At 37.9% G+C, this 14,065-nt stretch overlaps 1 protein-coding gene across 1 annotated transcript in view; it reads right to left on the reverse strand.

The window, feature by feature from the left end:
- Nucleotides 1–10,348: 10,348 nt before the first annotated feature.
- The window catches only part of EMC2 (ER membrane protein complex subunit 2), a 46,721-nt gene continuing 43,004 nt past the window's right edge, over nucleotides 10,349–14,065 (reverse strand). Inside the window, exon 12 of the mRNA XM_059165775.1 lies at nucleotides 10,349–11,717. The gene's annotated coding sequence lies outside the window, so the exon portion shown is untranslated. The remainder of the gene's footprint in view (nucleotides 11,718–14,065) is intronic.

The raw sequence follows: 14,065 nt of genomic DNA on the forward strand, positions 1-14,065 counted from the left end.
GGACTCTATTTTGTTCCTCTGTTCTGTGTGTCTATTATTCTGACGAAACCACACAGTCAGTAACAATACCACACTGTTTTGATTACTAGAACTACATATGTCAGTATCTGCTAATCTGATTCTTCCAACTCTATTTTCTCTTGCAGAGTTGATTAGGCTATTCTAGTTCCTTTGTTTTTCACATAAATTTTATAAAGTTCTATCTATAAAGAAGCTGCGATTTTGACATATATATTTTTAAAGATTTTATTTGACAGAGAAAGACACAGTGAGAGAGGGAACACAAGCAGGGGGAGTAGAAGGAAAGGCAGGTTTCCTCCTGAGCAGAGAGCCTGATGCGGGGCTCGATCCTAGGACCCTGGGATCATGACCTGAGCCAAAGGCAAACACTTAACAATTGAACTACCCAGGCACCCCTGTAATTTTGATATTAATTGTACTACACCAATAACCCATTTGGAGATAATTAACATCTTTACTATATTGTCTTACACTCCATGAATATGGTATGTCTCTCCATTTATTTGTCTTCTTTCTTGTCTTAATATTTTATTCTTTGAGCAATTGTAATTGATGCTGTTTATTCCTAACATATACAATTATGGTTTCTGTTGACCTTATATTCTATGATCTTGTAAAACTCACTTACTAGTTCAGGGTGTTTAGGGAGATTTCCTGGGATTTTCTACATAGACCATCAGGTTATCTCTAAATATAGACAGCTTTACTTCTTCCTTTCCAATCTGTATGCCTTTTTTATTCCCTTTTTATCTTACACAAGCAAAGATATCAAGTACTATGCTGACTAGAAGTGATAAGAGTATACATCCTTGCCTCATTCCCAATCTTTGGAAGAAATTATGTATTCTTTCATCAAGATGATGCTAGATGTTTTATTTTCTTAATATTTTATTTATTTGTCAGAGAGAGAGAGCACAAGCAAGGGGAACAGCAGGAAGAGGAAGAAGCAAGTCCCTGCTGAGCAAGGAGCCAATGCAGAACTTAATCCCAGGACCTTGTGACTATGACCTGAGCAGATGGCAGATGCATAACTGAGTCACCCAGGTTTCCTTAGATGTAAGTATTACAGGCTTTTTTTTTTTTTTTAATCAGATAAAGGAAGCTTCCTTCTATTGCTACATTAGTTTCTGTCATAAACAGGTATTAAATTTTGTCAAATACTTTCTGTACATCAGTTGATATGATCGTGTGGTTTTTCTTATTTTCTTCTTAATGCAATGGATTACATTTACTAAATTGCAAATACTAAAGCAGCCTTGCCTATCTGGAATAAATGTCACTTGGTTGTGGAAACAATTCAAGTCTTTCCATGCATGGTGAGCTGATTACTGGACTCAGGTACATCCACACAGTGTAATATTATTTAGCAATAAAAAGGAACAAACTATCGACAGCAACAACACTTATGGATCTAAAGGGCAATATACCAAGTGAAAAGTCAGACTCAGATGGTTATAAGTTGTATGATTCTATTGATTTAACACTCTTAAAGTTACATTATAGTGATAGAGAAAAGATCAGTGGATGCCAGTCATTAGGGTTAGATGAAGGTATAACTATTAAATAGCAAGAATGAGTTTCTTTATGATATTAAGTTCTAGATTCTGTTTATGGTAATAATAACATGAAACCATATATATAACATTTAATAAACAGGAAAAAAAAAGAGCACGTAAATATTGGGATACCCAAATAAGGCCAGTAACTGCTACAATGTAAATTTCCTGGTTTGCCAATATACTATGGTTAAGATAACAGGAAGGGGTCCCTGGGTGGCTCAGTCAGTTAAACATCTACATTTGGCTCAGGTCATAATCCCAGTATTCTGGAATCCCAGCCCCACATCAGGCTCACTGCTCAGGGAGGACTCTGCTTCTCCCTTTCCCCCTCGCCCCACCTGTGCTCTTTCTCTCTCAAATAAAATCTTAAAAAAAAAAAAAAAGGTAATAGGAAGAAGTTGGTACACGGGAAATTCCATACTATTTTTGCAACTTTTTGTGAGTCAAAGTATTATAAAACATTATTTAAAAAATACAATTGGGAGGACAGGACTTGAGGCAAGATGGTGGAGGAGTAGCTGACTGAAATGACATCAGATCCCAGGAGTTCAGCTAGGTAGGTATCAAACCATTTTGAACACCTACAAACTCAACAGGAGATAGAAGAAGAGCAGCAATTCTAGGAAGAGAAAATCGACCACTTTCTGAAAGGCAGGACATTCAGAGAAGTGAATCTGAAGTGATGGGAAGATAGACCCTGGTGGGGAAGGCCGGTTCCTGGAAAGCAGCAGAGCAGTGGGGCAAAATTCAGAACTTTTAGAACATTGCTGAGGGACATTGCTCCAGAGGCTAAGCTGGGGGTAGAGCTCTCATAGGGACAGTGTGGCATCGGGATCTACAGGGTCACAGAAAGATTGGGGTGTCTGTGTGCCAGAGCTGCCAGGTATCAGAACAGAGAAGCTGGCTGCAGACAGAGACGAAGAGTGCACTTTCAGATTGGGGTTACCTTAAACGGTGATTCAGGGCACAGCCAGGCCACTGTTATTCAAGCAGGGAACCCACAAGTGGCATATCCAGGAAGACTCACCTTTCTCCTCCAGGAGAAGCAGCGCTGCAGGAATCTGCTGGGTTTGGAGACTCCAAACGGGGCGGAGTGCCAGAGTTAGCAACACTTGGTCACAGCTCGGGAGAGCTCAGAGTGTGGCTAGAGACCATGTAGACAGGAGGGATGGACTGCTTATCTCTAAGGGCACACTGAAGAGTGGGGCCCTGAGTTCTCAGCTCCTCCAGACCAGAGATTGAGAGGCTGCCATTTTCATTCCTGTCCTCCAAAGCGGTATGGAAAGAGTTCAGGGAACAAAAGTTCTGACAGCGAATCCACTTAGATTACTTAGCCTGTCCCTGGCAAGGGTGGTACAATTCTGCCTCAGGCAAAGACATTTGAGAATCACGACAACAGACCCCGCACAAAACCCCACCCCCCTCCCGCACTGGCCCAAGATCAGCAAAAACATCCAGCCAAGACCAAGCTCACTGATCAAGGAGAACAGTAGAACTCCAGAGGTAGGGGAAAGCAATGCACAGAATTCATGGCTTTCCCCTCATGATCCTTTAATCTTGCAAAGTTAATTTTTTGTTTTATTATTTTTTTCTTTTTTTTCTCTTTCCTCTTTTAATGCTTTTTAACTAGTTTATCTTAAAAATACCTTTCTTAAAAAAAATTCTTAAGCCTTCATTCTTACAGTCATATTTTACCCCTTCATTGTATTTAACCTTATGTTTTGTATATATATAGGAAAATTGTATTTGTATACATATACAAAATTTGGGGACACAATTTCTTCTAATGGATCAAAATATTCACTAAATCTAGTACATGGCTTCAGTCTAGTCTCCAGCCTGAGCACATTTCCTCCTCTATTTTTCTTTTTCCACCTAACATCAACTCGTTTTTTAGAATTTTTAAAAATTTTCAACTTTACAGTCATATTCCATCCCTTCATCATGTTTACTCTTATTTTCATATGTATATATGCTTTTCTTTCTTTCTTCAAAAACTTGGTAGCTTCTTCTAAGAGACCAAAATACACCCAAAATAAAGTGGGTGGCTCTGCTCTATTATACACACACACACACACACACACACACACACACAATGTTTTTTTCTTTTTTCTCCCTTTCTTCTCCCCCTGGGTTTTCAATCTCTTCTGATTTGGTTAGCATGCACTTTTGGGGGGTCTTTACCACCCTTTTAGTATTTTATTTTCTCATTCATATATTCTTATCTGGATAAAATGACAAGGTGGAAAAACTAACCACAAAAAAAAAAAAAAAAAAAGAACAAAAGGCAGTATCGACGGCTAGGGACCTAATCAATATGGATATTGGTAATATGTCAGAACTAGAGTTCAGAAGAACAATCCTCAAGGTGCTAGTTGGGCTCGAAAAAGGCATTTACAATAGTAGAGAAACCCTGTCTGGAGAAATAAAAGCACTTTCTGGAGAAATAAAAGAACTAAAATCTAACCAAATTGAAATTTAAAAAGCTATTAATGAGGGGAAATAAAAATGGAGGCTCTTACTGTTAGGATAAATGAGGCTGAGGAGAGAATTAGGGATACAGAAAACCAAATTATAAAGAACAAAGAAGCTGAGCAAAAGAGAGACAAACAACTACTGGACCACAAGGGGAGAATTCGAGAGATAAGTGATACCATAAGATGAAACAATATTAAAATAATGTTGTTAATATAATATAAAATATATACATGTATATATAATATACAAAATATAGTAATATAAAATAATATAACTTCTGCCCCTCTCTCTGTTTCGTCTGGCAAGACGAAACAGAGAGAGGGGCAGAAGGTATCTTGGAGCAAATTATAGTAGAGAATTTCCCTAATATGGCAAAGGGAACAAGCATCAAAATCCAGGAGGTACAGAGAATCCCCCCTCAAAATCAATAAAAAAGGTCCATACTCCATCATCTAACAGTAAAAAACTTACAAGTCTTAGTGACAAAGAGAAAATCTTGACAGCAGCTCAGGACAAGAAGTCTGTAACATACAATGGTAGAAATATTAGATTGGCAGCAGACATATATCCACAGAGACCTGGAAGCCCAGAAAGGACTGGCTTGATGTAGTCAGAACACTAAATGAGAAAAATATGCAGCCAAGAATACTATATCCAGCTAGGCTGTCATTGAAAATAGAAGAAGAGATAAAAAACTTCCAGGACAAACAAAAATTAAAAGTATTTGCAAACATCAAACCAGCCCTACATGAAATACTGAAAGGGGTCCCTAAGCAAAAAGAGAGCCTAAAACTAACAGACTAGAAAGGAAGAGAGACAATATACAGCAACAGTCACCTTACAGACAATACAATGGCACTAAAGTCCTACCTTTCAATAGTTATCCTGAATGTAAATGGGCTAAATACCCCAATCAAAAAACACACGGTATCAAAATGGGTTAAAAAAACCCATCAATCCCATCTTGTTTCATTTATGGGATTGATGGGTTTTTTTTTTAACCCATTTTGATACCGTGTGTTTTTTTGATTGGAGTATTTAGCCCATTTACATTCAGGATAACTATTGAAAGGTAGGACTTTAGTGCCATTGTATTGTCTGTAAGGTGACTGTTGCTGTATATTGTCTCTCTTCCTTTCTATATGCTGTCTACAAGAAACTCATTTTAAACCCAAAGACACCTCAAGATTTAATGTGAGGGAATGGGAAACAATTTACCATGCTAATGGATATCAAAAGAAAGCTGGGGTGGCAATCCTTATTTCAGATAAATTAGATGTTAAGCCAAAGACTATATAAAAAGAGATAAGGAAGGACACTATATCATACTTAGAGGCTCTGTCCAACGAGATCTAACAATTTTAAATAGCTATGCCCCCAACATGGGAGCAGCCAATTATATAAACCAATTAATAACAAAAATCAAAGAAACACATCGACAATAATACAGTAATAGTAGAGGACTTTCACACTCCCCTCACTGAAAGGGACAGATCATCTAAGCAAAAGAACAACAAAGAAATAAGGCCTTAAATGACACACTGGACCAGATGTACATCATAGATATATTCAGAACATTCTGTCCCAAAGCAACAGAATACACATTCTTCTCTAGGGCACATGGAACATTCTCCAGAACAGATCACATCCTGGGTCACAAATCAAGTCTCAGCCGGTACCAAAAGACTGGGATCATTCCCTGCATATGTCTAGACCACAATGCTCTGAAGCTAGAACTCAATCACAAGACGAAAGTTGGAAAGAACTCAAATACATGGACGCTAAAGAGCATACTAATAAAGAATGAATGGGTCAACCAGGAAATTAAAGAAAAATTGAAAAAATTCATAGAAACAAATGAAAATGAAAACACAACCATTCAAAATTGTGGGACACAGCAAAGGTGGTCCTGAGAAGAAAGTATATAGCGATACAAGCCTTTCTCAAGAAACAAGAAAGGTCTCAAGTACACAACCTAATGCTACACCAAAGGGAGCTGGAGAAAGACCAGCAAAGAAAGCTTAAAACCAGCAGAAGAAGAGAAATAATAAAGATCAGAGCAGAAAGCAATGAAATAGAAACCAAAAGAACAGTAGAACAAATCAACAAAACTAGAAGTGGCTTCTTTGAAATAATTTATAAAATCAGTAAATCCCTGGCCAGAATACCAAAAAGAGAAAAGAGAAAGGACCCAAATTAATAAAATCATGAATTAAAGGGGAGAGATTACAACCAACACCAAAGAAATCCAAACAATTATAAAAACATATTATGAGCAACTATACACCAGCAAATGTGATTATCTGGAAGAAATGGATTCATTCCTAGAGACACATAAACTACCAAAACTGAACCAGGAAGAAATAGAAAACCTGAACAGACCCATAACCAGTAAGTAGATTGAAGCAGCCATCAAAAACTCCCCCCAAAACAAGAGGCCGGGCCAGATGGCTTCCCAGGGGAATTCTACCAAACATTTAAAGAATTTATACCTATTCTCTTGACACTGTTCAAAAAAAAAAAGAAAAAAGAAGAAAGAAAGAAAGAAAGAAATGGAAGGAAAACTTCCAGACTCATTTCATGAGGCCAGAATTACCTTGATCCCAAAACAGACAAAGACCCCATCAAAAAGGAGAATTATAGACCAATATCCTTGATGAACACAGATGGAAAAATTCTCACCAAAATACTAGCCAATAGGATTCAACAGTACCTTAAAAGGATTATTCACCACAACAAGTGGGATTTATTCCTGGGCTGCAAGGTTGGTTCAACATCTGCAACTCAATCAATGTGATACAATACATTAATAAAAGAAAGAACAAGAACCATATGACACTCTCAATAGATGCTGAAAAAGCATTTGACCAAGTACAGCATCCTTTCTTGATCAAAACTCTTCACAGTGGAGGGATAGAGGGTTCATTCCTCAGTATCATGAAAGGCATCTATGGAAAACCCACGGCGAATATCATTCTCTGTGGGGTAAAACTGAGAGCTTTTCCGCTAAGATCAGGAACATGGCAGGGATGTCTACTGTCACCACTGCTATTCAATCGAGTACTAGAAGTTCTAGCCTCAGCAATCAGACAACAAATAGAAATAAAAGGCATCCAAATTGGCAAAGAACAAGTCAAACTCTCACTCTTTGCAGATGATATGAGACTTTATGTGGAAAACCCAAAAGCCTCCACTCCAAAACTGCTACAACTTGTACAGAAATTCAGTAAAGTGTCAGGATATAAAATCAATGAACAGAAATTAGTTGCATTTCAATACACCAACAAGAAGACATAAGAAAGAGAAATTAAGGAGTTGATCCCATTTACAATTGCACCCAAAACAATAAGATACCTAGGAATAAACCTAACCAAAGAGGCAAAGAATCTATACTCAGAAAACTATGAAGTGATCATGAAAGAAATTGAGGAAGACACAAAGAAATAGAAAAACATTCCATGCTCATGGGTTGGAAGAATATTGTGAATATGTCTATCCTACGTAAAGCAATCTGCAATCCCTATAAAAATACCATCAATTTTTTTCAACGAAATGGAAAAAAATAATCCTAAAATTTACGTGGAACCAGATAAGACCCCAAATAGCCAGAAGAATGTTGAAAAGAAAATCAAAATTGGTGGCATCACAATTCCAGACTTCGAGCTCTATTACAAAGCTGTCATCACCAAGACAGTACAGTATTGGCACAAAAACAGACACATAGATCAATGGGACAGAATAGAGAGCCCAGAAATAGACCCTCAACTCTATGGTCAACTAATCTTCAACTAAGCGGGAAAGAATGTCCAATGGAAAAAAGACAGTCTCTTTAACAAATGGTGTTGGGAAAATTGGACAGCCACACGCAGAAAAATGAAACTGGACCATTTCTCTACACTACACACACACACAAGACTCAAAATGGATGAAAGCCCTCAATGGGAGATAGGAATGAATCCATCAAAACCCTTGAGGAGAATTCAGGCAGCAACTTCCTCAACCTCAGCTGCAGCGACTTCTTCCTAGAAACATCGCTAAGGCAAGAGAACCAAGGGCAAAAATGAACTTCTGGGACTTCAGCAAGTCCCAATAAAAGGATTTCAGCAAGTCCTTTTGCACAGCAAAGGAAACAGTCGACAAAACCAAAGGACAACTGACAGAATGGGAGAAGATATTCACAAATGAATATCACAAAAAGGGCTAGTATCCAAAAACTAGAAAGAACTTACCAATCTCAACACCCAAAGAATAAATAATCCAACCAAGAAATGGGCAGAGGACATGAGCAGACATTTTTGCAAAGAAGACATCCAGATCCAGATCCAACAGACGTATAAAAATGCATTCCACAACACTTGGCATCAGGGAAATACAAATCAAAACCACAATGAGATACCATCTCACACCAGTCAAAATGGCTAAAATTAACATGTTAGGAAATGACAGATGCTGGCGAGGATGCGGAGAAAGAGGAAGCCTCCTACACTGTTGGTGGGAATGCAAGCTGGTACAGCCACTCTAGAAAATAGTATGGAGGTCCCTCAAAAAGTTGAAAATAGAGCTATCCTATGGCCCAGCAATTGCACTACTGGGTATTCACCCTAAAGATACAAACGTAGTGATCTGAAGGAGTGCATGCACCCAAATGTTTATAGAAGCTATGTCCCCAATAGCCAAACTATGGAAAGAACCTAGATGCCCATCAACAGATGAATGGATAAAGATGTGGTATATATACACAATGCATCCATCAATTTCATTTCATCAAGAAATGAAATCTTGCCATTTGCAACAATGTGGATGGAACTAGAGGGTATTATGCTGAGTGAAATAAGTCAATCAGAGAAAGACAATTATCAATATGATCTCCCTGATATGAGGAATTTGAGAGGCAACATGGGGGACCTGGGGGTTAGGGAAGGAAAAAATGAAACAAGATGGGATTGGGAGGGAGACAAACCATAAGAGACTTAATCTCATGAAAAAACAGGGTTGACTGGGGGAGCGGGGAGGGAGAGGGTGGTTCGGTTATGGGCATTGGGGAGGGTTTGTGATATGGTGAGTGCTGTGAAGTGTGTAAGCCTGACAATTCACAAACCTGTACCCCTGGGGTAAATACATTATATGTTAATAAAAATATGTAAAATTTTAAAAATACAGGTGAGAACAAAAGGGGGGGCCTCACCTCTGAAAGATAATGAGTCAAAGGTGGCTTTGTTGTATATGGAGGGAATAAGTGCCAAGTTTGTAGAAAAAGAAGGTATTAACAACTCCATGGAAATAAATGTGGCTAAATTCGGAAATAGAGGGGAGAGTAGAGGAAGCTAGTTTACAACAGGGAATCTGAATTGTCCTTTCTGGTTCTGATACTACATAGAACCTTAAAGGCCATTATAGAGCAACAAAGGGAAACAACTGAAGAGTTTTAACGGGAGAGGGTGGTATAAAGATTATTGATAATGTTTAGTCACATTCTAACTACAATGAGAATAGACTAAGAAGTGCAGATGCAGGAGATATAGCTTTCTGGCTATTGTAATTCACGAGTCAGGAGATGATAGCTTGCTTTAGGGTCGTGATGGCAATAAAAATGGAGAATTGGCAGATCCGAAATGTGTAATGCAGCGTAAAATAAACAGAACACCGTTTCTTCAAACAGAAAACATCCATCAGACTGATGACATAGAACTAAACTATTTCAAAGGAATATGGTGGAGGTTGGAGGGGGGTTCCACAGTGGAGGAATTTAAAGAATGGGAGAAGAAAAATAGATACAAGTTTAGAAAACTAAAGGAATTAGGATGTAAAGAAAAACAAAAACCAAAAAACAAAAAGAACGAAGACAACCCGCCTCCAACCCCCCCAAAACAGAAATGGGGCAGTAGTTAGAAGTGGATTCTGAAAATGAAAAGGAGGTATTTTTAAAAAGGTAATGAAATGAGCACTTTTGAGTGTTAATAAGAAGATTTTAGTTGAAATCAAAGAGATAAGAAAAGAAATAATTTAAGGACAAATGTGAAGAAAAGAGATGACATTTTGCAGAAGGAAGGATGTTTTACAGTAGAAATCAGTATGGCAAATTCATGAAACTAAAGTAAGGCTTAAATATAAAAATGAAGGGGACGATGATGGGAAATCGTTCAAAAAAGGGCAGGGCTACTTCTACGGTAAGAGAAAAACTGATGAAATCAGGTACAAAAATGTCTGATACTGGGTATGTTTTTCTCTGTGAAATAGTAAGAGAGCTCTATTAGCTTGCTTTGCCTTAACAAAGTACACAGTGAACTGGGTGTCTTAAAAAACAAATTTATTTCATCACAGTTCTAAAGGCCAGAAGTCCAAGATCAAGGTGTCTGGAGGGTTGGTTTCTTCTGTGGAATCACTCCTTGGCTTGTAGATAGGCATCTTCTCTTTGTCTTCCCATGGTTTTCCTCTGTTGTCTGTGTCCTAATCTTTTCTTAAAAGGATACTAATCATACTGGATTACGGCCCACTCATATGACCTAATCTTACCTTCATTATCACTTTAAAGGCCTCTAACTCCAAATAAAATCACATTCAGAGGTAGTGGCGTTAGGACTTCAATATATGAATACTGGGGGGGACACAATTCAGTCTATAATAAGAAGTTACTTGTCAAGAATGAGAAGGGAGGAGACGCCTGGGTGGCTCAGTTGGTTAAGCAACTGCCTTCGGCTCAGGTCATGATCCCAGCGTCCTGGGATGGAGTCCCACATCAGGCTCCTTGCTCCGCGGGGAGCCTGCTTCTCCCTCTGACTCTGCCTTCCACTTTGTCTGCCTGTGCTCGCTCTCGCTCGCTCTCTCTCTGACAAATAAATAAATAAAATCTTTAAAAAAAAAAAAAAAAGAATGAGAAGGGAGATAGGATACATCAGAGGTTTAAAGTGAAAAAGGTTCAAAGTAGTTCTAAATAGTCTGAAATAGTTCTCACAATAACTACAGGACGTAATAGCTTAAAAGGGAAAGTTAGTTTAAGTTCAGTTTAATTCAAAATGAAATTGTGACTTTAAAAAGAAATGAATTTATTATTCCACTAATTGTTTCACAAATCAGAAAATCTGAATTCTAACCCTTGCTCTGCTAACAAGCAATGACTCTTGTATATATCTGTGTCTTCTTTTTCTCATGTTAAAATAGGAAGAACATATCACAGAACAAACATATGCTTCAGAGTATACTAGAAAGAACACTGACTTGGGAACACCTGACATCCTGGTCCTGCTCTGTCACAGAAGAACTTAATTTCTCAAAACCTTGATTCCTCATCCTAAAATGGAATATAACTAATTCATCTTTGAAGTCTCTTCTAAAGTCCTACAGTTCTATAAAATAAAGTAAAATAAAGTTACTTTGAGAATAAATGGATTATGGCATCAGAAAAAAAGGATTATATGAAATATTAACCAATAAAAATTAAATATTCCCAGCATACTGAAGCACAGGCCTTCCATTTCTATCTTTTCTATATCCTCCTCTGTTCCCAAGTCAATATTATCCTATGGTTAAGGTGGACTTAAGTAGTGTATGCTAAGTTGCAAAAAGATACTACTTTTTTTGTTGTATGTACTCATCTACTTAACTTTAAATCATTATATTCTGAAACAGCATTTCCAGCATGTCCAAAGTACGTTTTGCATACTAAAAAAAAAAAAAAAAAGCTGATGGATATATTAGTCAGAAACATACATGGCAAAAGTAACAGAAAATCCAAACAATGTCTTAATCAAGAGTTTATTTTTCTCATGTAGTAAGTGTAGAAGTTGGCAAGTGCTCATGTTGGTTCAGGTGTTCAAGATGCCATCAGGCGCACAGGCTCTCTCTAATCTTTCTACAAAGCCATCTCTGAAAAGTAGCTTTCGTTCTCCTATTTATTGTGTTCATAGTTGTAAGATGGCTGTTGTATCTCTAGGCATGTTGCTGACACTCATGGGCTGAAGGAGGAGAAAGAGGCAAAAAGCCTCGCTTCACAAAGCTTTGACTTTTTTTTTTTTTAGATTTTATTTATTTATTTGACAGAGAGAAATCACAAGTAGGCAGAGAGGCAGGCAGAGAGAGAGAGAGAGGAGGAAGCAGGCTCCCTGCTGAGCAGAGAGCCCGACGCGGGACTCGATCCCAGGACCCTGAGATCATGACCTGAGCCGAAGGCAGCGGTTCAACCACTGAGCCACCCAGGCGCCCAGAAATCACAAGTAGACGGAGAGGCAGGCAGAGAGAGAGAGGGAAGCAGGCTCCCTGCTGAGCAGAGAGCCCGATGTGGGACTCGATCCCAGGACCCTGAGATCATGACCTGAGCTGAAGGCAGTGGCTTAACCCACTGAGCCACCCAGGCGCCCCAAGCTTTGACTTTTTAATTTGAAAGGAAGACCTTTCCCAATAGTCTTCTGCTCATTTTATTAGCCTTAAATAGGCCACAGCCCACACTTAAGATATTTGGTGGCCATGAGTCACATGCAGCTTTTAAAATTAAATTAAATTAGGGGTGCCTGGGTGGCTCAGTGGGTTAACCCTCTGCCTTCGGCTCAGGTCATGATCCCGGGGTCCTGGGATCGAGCCCCGCATCGGGCTCTCTGCTCAGCAAGGAGCCTGCTTCCCTTCCTCTCTCTCTGCCTGCCTCTCTGCCTACTTGTGATCTCTCTCTGTCAAATAAATAAATTTTTTAAAAAATCTTAAAAAAAGAAAATTAAATTAAATTAGAAATTCAATTTCTCAGTTCTGCTGGCCATATTTCAAGTGCTCAAAAGCTAGTTAGTGGCTACCATATCAGACAGCACAAATACAGAATAGTTCCTTCACTGAAAAAAGTTCTGCCTTGGCATCTCAAAGACCATAAGAAATGAAACCACCTCTGTTTTAGATCAATTGTGATATATAACCTAGGGATGAGGTAAGGTAAGGTCCTTATCTCCATGAACAGCATGCTCCTACCTGAACAATGTAAGGTAACGTTAACAAGGGGAAAGTGGCGGTAAAAGCAGTTAACAAATGTCTGCCACAATAGGATGATCAGTACATTTACACTGAAGTTTATAAATTACACATTAACAATGTACTTCATAAAAAATTCCTGGCAAGCAGGTAAAAATTAGAAAAATAAAGTGAAACTTAGGTAACTATTATACAAGGCACTACCTTACACAAATATAATTCCTAAAGTAAACACTACCCTAGTGACTGATAGAAGATTGAGGTAAGAAAGTAGTGGAATAATATATGAGCACTTTATAACAAACAAATCTGAGACAGCTAATTATGTTGAAAATGCAGTTACTAAATTCACTGGCAAAAAAGAGTGCATCTTGTGATAACAAAGATTTGTTAATAAGAATTACCTTTATATGGGGAAAGTTATTTTACATCTGCTCAATTCTCATGGCAGAAAAATGAAAAAGACTGCAAAATAAAACGATGAGGCCAGATGTGGAGAATAAACTAACAGAGTTAGTCAAAAGATTAAATAATCGATACTGACAACAGTTTTCTTCCTAGAGACTTCCAGGCTGTCAAGTTCTCCATGAATGCTATTTGTCTAAATCCAGCAATGGTAAATATGCAGGAGTTCCTGTCTACTATTGTAAACTAACTAAACATTAATATTTATATAAGTAATTATACATGTATGTGACACATAGAACATGTAATTTACATACTAACTACTACTAACAATACACGCCCTGAATGACTAAATGCCTATTTTAAAAACTAATTTGTGTCTGAATAAAATTCTCAAAGTGTCTCAAAGTTCTTTCTGTTCTACTGAAACATGAAAAATACTCTTGAAGGTAGTATAGTGGTTGTTTATCATGAAAAGAGAAAAAGGAAAAAGAAGTTCTTATTACTACTAAGGAGTAATAAATATGAGAATTGTAAAAATTTTGGTCCTAAGGATAGTTTAGGTTTTCTTATTTTCCCTAAGTAAAAATAACTCAGCCACTGAAACCTCTAAAGTCCCTATTGTCTATTTTCTCTTAATATTCTTTTATGTGAAA

Source organism: Mustela lutreola, chromosome 3 (assembly GCF_030435805.1).
Source record: "Mustela lutreola isolate mMusLut2 chromosome 3, mMusLut2.pri, whole genome shotgun sequence".
NCBI lineage: Eukaryota > Metazoa > Chordata > Mammalia > Carnivora > Mustelidae > Mustela > Mustela lutreola.